This window comes from Berghia stephanieae, chromosome 6 (genome assembly GCF_034508935.2).
Source record: "Berghia stephanieae isolate SIO BIC M18660-M18661 chromosome 6, UCSD_Bste_1.3, whole genome shotgun sequence".
Taxonomy (NCBI): domain Eukaryota; kingdom Metazoa; phylum Mollusca; class Gastropoda; order Nudibranchia; family Aeolidiidae; genus Berghia; species Berghia stephanieae.
The window spans coordinates 68,497,682-68,510,244 of NC_088365.1; positions in this window are offsets into that span (position 1 = coordinate 68,497,682).

Below are 12,563 nucleotides of genomic sequence, written 5' to 3' on the forward strand. Positions count from 1 at the left end.
GCAATCTTCGATATACACAGATCATGCATCACTGATCTGAAATCATGGCCTTTGTTAGGAATGTGTAGCACTAGGCTAACTTTGTTTTAGCGGCTGAACAGACAAACATTGCAGACATGCCTATACTAACACTTTGTCACAAATCGCAGACTCACTAGAAGAATCATGACCTGTGTTTAGATGCACAGTAGAAACACTTACACTCCAGGGTCTATTTCGAACGGATTACCAGGCCCAGATCAAGAGAAGACCAAGACAGTTTATTTGAATAACTAAGAGTGATTGTTATTTTTTAAATTTGTCAACAGATTATAATTAATCATGTGTCATGCACACCAAAAAGACTCATGGTTGTAAATAATTTTGTTGTTGTTAAGTTGAAAGATTAGAAACGTTTTCTAAAATTTGAATGTAATGGTAATGGAAGAAAGCAATTCTAGAAATTTTAACATGTTTGATTATTATAATTTTGTATTCTCACCATGACGCAGAATATTGGGAAATGTTATCACATAAATAAAGTAATAAAGGTTTTGTTAATAATTACCATTTTATCTAAACAAAAGGGGATGTTGACAATGTGAATAGATAATTCCACTATTACGAATTGTTATTTCGACTGCTTAAACTACAACCCAAGTGTTCGGTTGTCTTTTATCTGTTCTGAAGTTATGGCACGAGATGTCTAGAAATAAAACACTTCATTTGTTAATCAACTGTCTTCAATCTCAATGATTTATTAACGAAGTTAACAACCACCACTCAGCCATCTTCAGAATCCACCACTCAGCTATCTTCAGAAACCACCACTCAGCTATCTTCAGAAACCACCACTCAACCATCTACATCAACCACCACTCAGCTATCTTCAGAAACCACCACTCAACCATCTACAGCAACCACCACTCAACCATCTACAGCAACCACCACTCAGCCATCTTCATTAACAGTAAAAAGGAAACAATCCACCATGATGGGATTCTTTGCAAAGAAGCCCAGAATTGGGACATCAAGCACTATTTCTGTGGAGGGGGGGGGGGGGGGGGAATGACTGTGATAGGACACACCCATATGTTTTTTATTTGTTTTAATGTTAGACTGGATTACCTATCTTCAAAAACACAATGAACGGGCTGGATCATTATTTATATTGATACAGAGCATCTAACGGAGGTGAGTATGATTTGTTTATTGGTGGGTCATTTCAGTTTAAGGTATCGGGTACTTGTTTTAACTTCGTATCTCTTTCAGGCAAATCGGATTCGCCAAATCTGTCTTTCAGGCAAATTGGTTCCGGTGAACTTTCACCCATGGTATGGTCGACTAGCCTCCAGTAGCTGATGGGTTACGGATGGGAGGTCGATGCAAAAATAAATGCTCAGAGTGGACAGGTAATTATCTCAAATAATCATAATCAAGCTAGCGTTATTTAGGCATATTGTTGACAAAGGTGGATTTTATCAAAGCTGTGCTATCCCGAATACTCCAATGGTGTGTTCACTTTTGCACTTCGCGCTGCAATATCAAGAGAGAACAAATAAACCTAAAGGTAAAAGTCTGACCAGAAAGTTTGGAATCAAAGATAAGAGTGTCCAAGCAATGCTGAAGAAAACCCAAAATAATGCATACACATTCATCATTCACACAGATGCTCTTGCAAATAATCAAAAAAATCTTGAGAACGGAAACAGTTCGGAGTTTTTTTTTCCTGAGCATTTGAGGAAAAGTCAATTCGTTTCATTAAATGGATAGAAACAGGAATTTTAGGAAGGTCGTATCCGTAAGAGTGCAGGTTTGACGGTTCTTTTTTCCTTTTTCCTTAGCATGTAAGAAAATTGTTCCTTTTGAATCAGGCCTTGTCATCAATTTGGCTTTCTCTTTTTCTGTGTGTTATGAATTGAAATGAAGCTTTAACCATCTGACAGACAAAACACAGCAAGATGGCGGTGTCCACTGAGGACATTATTTTTTAAGGTCCATAACACTTTTTCTTTTTTGTTTTGTAGTGAAAATTGAATGTTGTGATATGTTTTAAAGCATGTGATACAACTGATTTGAATATGGTCAGTCATGTTATGTCTCCTTAATTGTCTTGAGAGAAAATTGGTTAGATAGATGCACTCTGATTAGTGATTGTTCCCATTATTTGTTGTTTTTTAAACAAATTTCCAATGAATTATGAGATTGATTAACATCCCAACCCCCATCCTTTTGTTTCTTTTTCCATCTCAGGAGATCAACGCATTAAATTGTCAATTTTTCATGTTTCAGCCCAAAACAATACCGCTATTCAGATGAGGCGGATCTGACCCTGCTTAGGGAGGTGTTGGCGGTAAACCCGTTCACCAAAAAGCCTGGGGTTGGTTGGGCAGAGATCGCCAACAATTTAAAAATGACAGGGATTTTCCCGGCCTCCCTATCGACCAGAACGGTTAGGGAACGTATCGGTCTGCTGATTGATAGGTATAAAAGAGAGCGAAGGGAGAACGAGAGGAGGTAAAATTTATCTTACATTTATTGCATTTAGTCCATCAAAAGAAATTTTCTCTGCCAATTTAACTTTCATATCATTGAAATACATAGCGGCCAACTGTCCTAATTTGACTAGCGGAGAGTGGAGAAGCTGATTTGAACTGATTATGTATGGAAATGACTCTGCATGTTCCAGCATTATGATTTTTTGACTAGGAAATAATACAATGAGCTGATAATGCTGAATTATATAAATGTCCAAACATAGCGCTGTTTTTGATATAACTTAATAACGGTATTGTGGTAAGGTGTCCCACTTATTTTTAGGTGGAAGGAGGTCTAATTTGTTGATTATAGTGGGACACTATTGGCTAAAACTAGACCCAAAAACCCAGAATTTCTTGCAGTAATGCAGCAAAACCCAACGAATAGATATCTTCCAAATTTACGCACAGTTTCTTACAACAAGAGCTACATCATGATGGATAGATTTAGAAATAGTCTTGAAAATGAATTTTTAAGATTTCGACTTAAAATTTGGTGCGGAATGGCAGGAAAAATTCTATTTAAAAAATTCACAAAACTGCTAAATATTAGTTTAGCCCAAAACCGATTCCATCATAATACAAAACACATAAGAAAGATTCAGACCGAATTTGAAGACAATCTAATTGAAAATAATCCAGATATTAGTGTTAGGAAATCAGAAAATTGCGCAAAATGGAATTTTGAGAAAATGCAACATTTGTCTTTTATGTGGTAATAAAGCAAATTTTACAGTCAAACATAGGCCAACATCTATCAAAATTTCAAAGTATAATCAATATGGAACAAGAAAACAGTAAAATTTTGTAAATTTATCGAATTCTGAAGTAAATATAATCAATTCGCTAACCCATACCCTGAGAAAAAATTCATCAATTTAATCACATAAGCTGATAATGTGATGTATAGTTTGATGTTACACACCAAAAAATAACTAAGGGCAGTATAGGCTAAATTTAGACTAGACCTGTAAATTCTCAGTCAATTAACTGGACTCAATCAATTCGTTAAATTCAAACATTTTTAAAAAGAACAGTAAGAATTAATGAATCGTAGGAGAATGAGAATGACCATAAAGTAATTAGGAATGTCACACAGCGCTACGCATAGCTCATGGGCTGTTCATTTTAATGATGGATATATTGCCAAGGCTAAGCGATACTTTTTAGAATTGCCATCCTGAACACGTTCCAGTGTATTTTCACACAGCCTTCATGAAATTATTTTTTCACTTAGCAAACCTGTCATAATCCCAATGGTAGCCAATTTTAACCGAGCTGCCGAGCGATAAATTTCACTGTTTTGTCTTAGCCGAAATTGACCACATTTACCTGGAGGTAAGTAATAGTATGAAAAATTAAAGTGGGAACGTCAGAAGTGCGTTAAGTAGACACCTTCAGAACGATGGTTATATGATTGCTACAAGCATGTCTCTATTACCTTATATTGTAAACAAACTGGTTGACCATTTCTAGTTTCTTCACCGATTGGGTCCCTAATTATAAGGAACAATGGTAAGTAGCCTAATTAATTCCCGCGTAAATTAGTTTTCTGTCATTGTATTGCTCGAGCGAGCTTGCTGTTTACTATTCATTTAGATTCTTTGGATTTTTCCGCTACGAATTATGAAGAGTTTCAGTCCATTTTTATAGAGCGCATTTACAGGTCTATTAGACGTAGAAACCTAGAATTTCTATCATATGTGTACCAAAAACTAGCAAATAAATTTAAACAAACACTTAAATAGCTACATCATGATGGAAGAATTTATCAATAGTCTTTAAAAGAATTTTTATTTGATTCCGACTGAAAATTTGACGCTGATCGGCAGGGAAAAATGAATTTTAAAATGTATCAAATTGCAAAATTTTAATATATCCCCAAACACTTCTGTCATGATGTAAATCACGTCATATAAAGGTTTCTGAATAAATTTGAAGATAATCTAAAGGGACATGACTATGGTTGCTAGAAAATCAGAAAATGACATGAGACGGTAATTTTAGAAAGTGCTATTTCTATAATTTGAGATGAAGGCTGATTTTGCAGACAAGTGAAGGAAGTAATCAATCAAACTTTCGAAATATTACCATTATAGAACAAGAAAATTGTGTACATTGATCTAAGACTAAAAAATTTATAATCAACTCGCTAACCCAAACCCCTAAGGAAAAATATGCTGTAAAATTGATTTTTTTTCGTATTCAGAGATAAGACAATTTTGTGATCAAATATGATGTATACCTTATGAATTCATCATTGTAATCATGAAAACTAATTATTTACTGTATACAACAGGATCAAAATATGATTTATAGATATATTAAAAAATTTACGAATGCTAGCAACAGATCTGCCTGGCATCGCTTTGCAGTCGCCGCCGATTTAGCATTTTCCATCTTAAGCTGCATCTGGGCGGCACTAAGATATGGATGGTGTTCTCCCTAAATGAATTGAGTACTCAAAGCAGGTCATGCTCGCACAGCTATGCTTGGAACAATGTGTTTACGCCACCATCCTGCAATGTAAACATGGGACCAGTCTCTGGGGGGTGGGGGGGGGGGGGGGGACTATTGCAGGAGGGGTGGAATCCTAAGTTTTTTAATCAGAACAACCATTTGATTGGTATGAGCAGAGATGCCAACTTTAAATTTGGCTCACACGAGTTTCAGACACCACTCTTAGGAATTTCAATGCCGAAAGAGGAATTTCCGCACACAAGAAAAAGGGATTGGAGTGGCATTGTGTTTACATATGGTATAGTTCTAAATAGATAACTGATTAGAATTATTATTATGATACATAAACACAATGCCAAATACAATCCCAAAGTTTTCTTGTGTCAAATAAAGTAAAGTGCCAAAACATAATGGTAGAGATTGTAGTACTGGTGGTAGTGAGGATGATGTGATGGTGGTGGTTGTAGTAATACTAGTAGTGATGATGAAGATGTGATAGTGATGATGATATGGTGGTAGTGGTGGTTGAAGTAGTAGTAGTGGTAATGATGATATGGTGGTGGTGGTTGTAGTAGTAGTGATAGTGAGTAGTGATGATGTGGCGTTGATGGTTTTAGTGATGATGAAGTTGTAGTAGTGGTAGTTGCAGTGATGATGATGTGGTGGTTGTAGTAGTAGTGGTAATGATGATGTGGTGGTTGTAGTAGTAGTGGTAATGATGATGTGGTGGTGGTTGTAGTAGTGGTAGTGATGATGATGTGGTGGTGGTTGTAGTAGTGGTAATGATGATGTGGTGGTGGTTGTAGTAGTGGTAGTGATGATGATGTGGTGGTGGTTGTAGTAGTATTAGTTGTGCTAATGATGATGTGGTGGTGGTGGTTTTAGTAGTAGCGGTAATGACGATTGTGGTGGATAGTTGTAGTAGTAGTAGTAGTGATGATGTGGTGGTAGTTGTAGTAGTAGTAGTGATGATGTGGTGGTGGTTGTAGTAGTAGTAGTGGTAGTGATGATGATATGGTGGTGGTGGTTGCAATTGTAATAGTGGATGATAGTTATGGTAGTGGTAGTGGTGATGCAGTGCTGGTAGTTGTAGTGGTAGTGATGATGTGGTGGTGGTTGCAGTAGTAGTGGTAGTGATGATGGCTGTAATACAGTGCACAGGAATTTGACGGAAGTTGGCTGGAACCCAGAATTTTTTGCTCCAGACCAGAGTTTTTTCTGGTGAAATAGGAGTTATGGCATCACTGTATAAGTAATTTGAGAATGGAGTTTTAGGAATAGATTCTTTATAGATTATGTAGATTTCTGTAGCTTCTGTATTATCTTAAATTTTCGTTGAAAATTAATTTTTTTCTTCGGTTCATGTACAGCTCTGGAATTGAAGAGAGCTACGGGGAAAAGGAGCAGGTCCTCGAGGAGTTACTGCTGTTGAAAGAAGAGGGCCAGAGAGACTCAGCAGCAGCAGCAGCAGCATCCCGGAAGGACAGAGACAAGGAGATGGGTCAGTTGATACGGCAACAGGTTAGTCAATCCAAATGTTTGTTGGGGGGGGGGGGGTTATTTGTTGTTTCACAGGGTTAGGTTTATGAAATTATGACTCCTGTGTCGAAGTGTTGATCGTCACCCCAAATTAGGGTTTATCAGAACATTGACATATCTATCATATTCAGTAAACAATATTTTAAGAAGTATTTCCAAGTCATTAGTCACTGTCGATAGGTCAAGGAGTTGGCAATGACAATCAGCTTTTTGTTATATTTTTATCGTGTGATGTGTTATTTCGGTCAATTTAATAATCCTGTTCTTTATATTAGTTCCCTCATGTCCAAACCTTAGCAGTTTCATGTGTAACGCCACATTTTATATTTTTGGCTGTTATTTGTCAGTATGGTGTCGCAAGTGATTTTTAGATGATATCTTTAATTATTAAATGAGATTTATCAACCTTTGTTATATGTTCATCGGTTGTCTTCGCTTCCACTCTTTGTAGTTGTAAATGGACTATGAGAAAAATACATACACAACCATTTCCTTTTATTTGAACCATCAATTTTATAAAAAGGCAGTATGCGAGTTGGTTTCAGAATTTTTGGTCATTTGCCATTTACATCCCTGTTAATAGTTTTAAAACCTTTCCGGATTGTTAATTGCGGAATAATGCAGTAATTATAATAATGATTATGGTATACATTTAGTATTGCACTTTCTATGAAATTGCATCTAAAGTGCTTCACACTAAAAATAAAAATGATAAAATATTGCATAATTAGCATGACACAGATTGCATAATAAGAAAAAATAATAAAATTCCCTTTATTCATCCCATAGGGGAAATTATTCTCTAGGGTCTATTCCAAGAGAAGACTGGAATAATCCAGGCATCAGCCACAATTTGAGCTAGGGTGAGGTGACTTGCTCAAGGCCATACAGCGCAGCGACTGGTGATCGAACTCGGTACCTTTCGGGTACGAAGCAAAGACCGTACCGCTGAGCCACGCTTCCCCCATGGTTATAAAATTAGACCTACGAGTAAAAGTATTTTTCATATAAGAATGTTTTACAATTTGCTTTGAATGTTTCCACTGTTTGCTTTTCTCTGATCTGCCTGGTCAGAGCGTTCCAAGGGCCAAAAAAATTGAAAGAGCGATCACCGAAAGTTTTGGTTCTGTGGTACAGTTAACAATGTGGTTCACTGGAGCTCCTTAAGAGGCGAGACTTTGACTTCTTTTTAATCAGGTCCGAAAGATAGTAGGGTGTAAGGCCATTTAAGCGTTTAGAAACAGTGGTTGAAATTTTCTATTCAGTCCATTCTTTGATGGATAGCCAGTGCAAAATTGGCCAAAAGGTCAATAGTGTGACCACAAGCGGTTTTGTGATGTTGCCAGATAGTTTCAAATTATTTTATTTTTGACAGCTCGAAATACATGCTTTAGCAGAGAGCATCTCCTCGCTCATAGACAAGTTTTCATCATTAACAACTCCTAAGAGTTTTCACCTTTTTTTTTAGATGGAGTTACTTTGCAGTCAATGAAATCAAGTTGGAAGTTGCTAACATTTAAAAAATTGTTTGGTTTCCGATCATAATGACTTCAGTTTTTGACTCATTAAGTTGCAATGTGTTCTGTGTTATCCAGTCTTTTTTTATGTCTAAAATACAGCTTTCAATACCACACACAAGATTGGGTATATTTTGATTTAAAACAGACTTGTAAATTTTGGAGTACGTAAAAATGATGGCTAAAATTCTCTTTTACGATATTAGCTAGAGAAGCCATGTAAAGACTAATTGCAGGGGTCCCAAGCAACCAGGAATTTGGATTTTGTTTTGTTTTGCAAGGCCTTGAACACCAGGAAATACAGGTTTGATTTGTCCAAGACCTTGAAAAAAAAAACTGGAAATTTATTGTTAGAGAAAAAATGCTAGGAGGGTCATAAGTGATAAAATGGTCGCATCAATTTTATTGGAGGCCTCAGCCTAGTTTAAGTTGACAAAGATCTGATGTTGTCAGCCCAGCTCGGCAGAAAAAAGAAGTACTTTATTCACTTTGATGCAAAGATGAAAGAAAAGTAACAAGTGGAGGAATCTTTGAAAGGGAAGTACATGGATGATGATATTCAGAAATTGAAAGAGAGAAGAAAGCTTTTTAAAAAAAGGAACAGGCATCTGAAGCGAGGCAGCAGAAAAGTTAATGACTTCCTCTCCTTGCTTAGGCAAATATGCTGAGGAAAAGGCAAAGGTTATCAAGGGGGTGGTGCAAATCCTTCACTGATTGGCATTGAGATATGGATTGTTTTTTTTTTATATAGTTTTAGTATTGTTGAATGTCTTTTTCGGTGAAAACTTATAATTTTCAATCGTGAAGCGTGTGAAGGGTTGGCAATGGACAATGACTTGGATAGGCATTGGGTAATATGAGGACTTGATTTAACTCCCAGACTATACCTTGGGCTTAATTGGTAAGCTTTACGGATTTAAGTTATGCCTTGCACTACCTTGAAAACCATGAACATAACCGAATTTTTTAAAAGAATAGATGTGGGGACCCTATAAATAAAATGGGACCTTCTGGGTGGGGATCTGACCTCCCATAGCGGGCAGGGAGGTACACACTGTGTCTTCTATCCCCTTATATCTGTTTTCCAACATGCTTTCTGTCTTTGTCTCAGAATGAGATTACTTAGTTTTTTTCCTGGCCCTGGTCGGAGTCCTGGCTGGGAGGGAAACAGTCAAATGCATAGTTATTGTTTTGGGAGATGATATTTTTTTCCTTGTAAATCATCTCTGTTATGTATTAGTAAATTTGTTATTTTTTAATGTATAATGTAAGCATTTGAGTGTGTTCCTCTTTGTTGGATTTTGTTCTTGTCCGGATGAGACTTATAGGTGATCTCAAACTAAGTACATTGGTGATATGCTCTTGGAATCTGCATCTGATCCCTATTTGTTCCCAGTTCCCCTATGTCTTACTTTCTCTTGGATGCTTCAATTGTAATTCTAGAACTTTTTACTATCCCATTTTCTTCCTTTTTACTGGCGCTGATATAACCTAAATGTGTTGCAAGCGCCGTAAAACCCTTAAAAACAAACAAACAAACAAAATGGGACCTTAGTCAGAGCCTTAGGGAACTCCAAACTGAAGAGTGATACTTTCTGATTTAAAATTCTGAATTTTTACAAGTTGACGTTTGTCTTCCTTGTAAGATTCGAACCAATTCAGGGGACAGTCAGATATTCCAAAGTTATTTTTAAAGTAATCTTAAAGAACAATAAGATATCAAATTCAGGTTTTTCCATTATCTGTGCTTGAAACAACGTCATTAAAGACAGCAGTTTCCGTCGAGTGATTTGATCTATAAGCTTATTGAAAATCTTCCAATCGACCATTCAACTGAATAAGAGCAAGGAGCTGTTTCAGAACCACTTTCACTTTCAAGTACCTTCAACAAAAAGGCACAGGGCGGTATTTTTTTAGATCGTTTTGACAAAGGTCATGCTTCTTTAATAGGGGTTTTATTATTGCTGTTTTATAGCTGACAGGGTCTATACTTTTTGGTGCAATTTCATAAAGACATGCATTGGTGATATGTTTCGGAAGATGTCAGTCAGGTTTGCAACTATTATTTTTGGATTCGGATATGATTTTGCGGGTGTCAGTCTCCAATACTTCGTTGAATTGATTGAAAATTTTATTTAGATTTTTAAAAATGACAAACGCTGTTTGTCGATTTTGTCAAGTTGCATTCATAAGTCTAATATCCGTCACCTTTTCTCACAGGAAGAAGAAACAGGCTGGGTAACTGTTTCAACATTAACCGGGATTTAATTTTTCTCATGATTCTTACCTAGCAGCATGTCCGTGGCCCGAAACCGCTCTCTGCAGCATCTTACATTGTCAAATTTTTCATTGTAAACGGCAGTCTGGCATTTTGGCTTATTTTCCTGCTGCGTTTCTTGTGATATACGGTAGAATTAATTTAAACCGAAATTTTGGGGACCTTCTGAACCATTTTGGTTTAAAGTAAGTTCCCGTGTTGCAATGTTTTTCAAGGGTAGTGACTATTTCAGGAATTTGCTCATTTAATCGTATCATGGGTTTCCCGTAAAATGGAGTTGTTGAATAAATGCCGTCTTCGTAACCATTAATTTAAAAAATAAAATTTTGTGTGGGTTTTAAAAATATTTTTGGGGGTTTTCGTTTTCAATTCAAAATTGTTGAAAGAGTTGAGTTCGGGATGCCGTGTTTTTTTTACATATCTCCATCTTGATCAACTTTTTGTTTCATCGACTTCACATAGTATTTTGATTTTAAACTCAAACGTGTAAGCACAGTGCTTTCTTTTAGACATCTTTTAATAAAATGCAAAGCTAAAATAAGATCGAAAGTTCTTGTGCGATAATTGATAATGAATGATGCGCAGCTACTCAGAGAAGAAGTGAAATGGAAATGAAACTCGAAGGCGTGTCAATGCTAAGCTGTCTACTACACCCCCCTCTTTTGTTGAAAAGCCATTAGGTTTAAAGGCCTAATTACATAGAACCTCCACCCCCCCCCCCCCCCCCTCACACACACTTTTAAGCAATGTGGAAATGAAATGGCATTTCAATGGTAAGTTGTCTACACCACACCCACGTCCTTGCAGTCGTCCATGTTCGAAAATCCAGCATGTTCCAATTGCATCAACTCACACTATGTATAATCTGGCTTGTTGTTCTACACTCCCAATCCATCATTTTCCTCATTGTTTCGTCTTGTTCCAAGCAATCACGTTCTAAGTATTCCAGATGTTTCTTGTGCATAGTTGTGGTGTATTGTTGTCATTATGTTCAGGCCAGTGAGTGACTGCTATATTTGACTAGCATATAAGGGTAGTATTAATGTTTAATCATTGAGATTCTCAAATTTAGTTGTTCGATAAGTCATTGGATTATTCACTTCACACGAAAAGGTTCTCTGATGAGAGTACTTTGCGATAGACTAGCCTCCTCTCCGAAGGGTAGCTATAGGGTTTTTAAAGTAGAGATTAAATTAAATTTTTTTAAGTTATGCTCTGACTACTCAGGCATTTACATGAAGTTAGCTTCTACATCTGTCAATCACCTTTTTTAAAGTATGAATATTGAGTCTCTGACTATATGCCAGTGATGCTTAAGACTTTTTACATTTACACCGTTTATTTTTGCATTTGAGAATTTTTTTTTAAAGCTAATGATTTACTTTTACCAACTAGAATTTGTTTTTGTTTCAAGTTGCTAAGGATTTAGCAAATCCATCACTCGTATTGCTGCAAGATCCTACTCTCTGGAAATCGTTGTTATTAAGTCATGAAGTATATAGATTTTACTTTTTACTTACATTAGAGACGTATTTAATATATGTTGTTTTATAGTTGTGTGTATAGTCTCATTATTTTACCCGTATCTTGTAGATCTAATTAATAATTATTATACTTATGCATCAAGAAATTTTTCAACTTTCATCAAAAAGGGCCTTTTGTAGTGTGTGTGTGTGTGTGTGTATTCAATTACTGCCATGTTGTGCAGATAGTGTATATTTTTGGTGGTCTTAAACTTCGTGCAGTGACAGTAGATTGCAGTGAAATGTATTTCCATAGAGTTTCTGTGTGATACAGGTAATGTCTTGGGTAGTTCAATTCAGATTCGGATTAATCAACAAGGGTATATGATTCAAGCTTTAAAAATTTATAAATTCTTTTTTTCTTTTTTCAGGCTATGGAAACCATGGGTGCAAGGTCACGGGTAACATTTGAAAGCCAACCAGACAACAGTCCAGGCCCTTCCCAAGAACAATCTCCACCACTAAAGCTTGGTGAGTCATTATTGCCCACAACAATCCCAGTTCTTTTATATCAGACGTGAGAGAAAAGAACTGGAAAAAAAATACAAAATTGTTTCAGTATGTAGTAAAGACCTGTATATTCTCAGTCAATGCGTCAAATTCAATATTTTATAAAAGGAAAGAAACAATTCATGAATCATAGTCGAGGGAAGTAAAAGTATGAAAAGAATAAAATACGAAAGCCGGCAGTGCGTTATGTTGACACCTTCAAATTGAGAAAGTTAGGGGT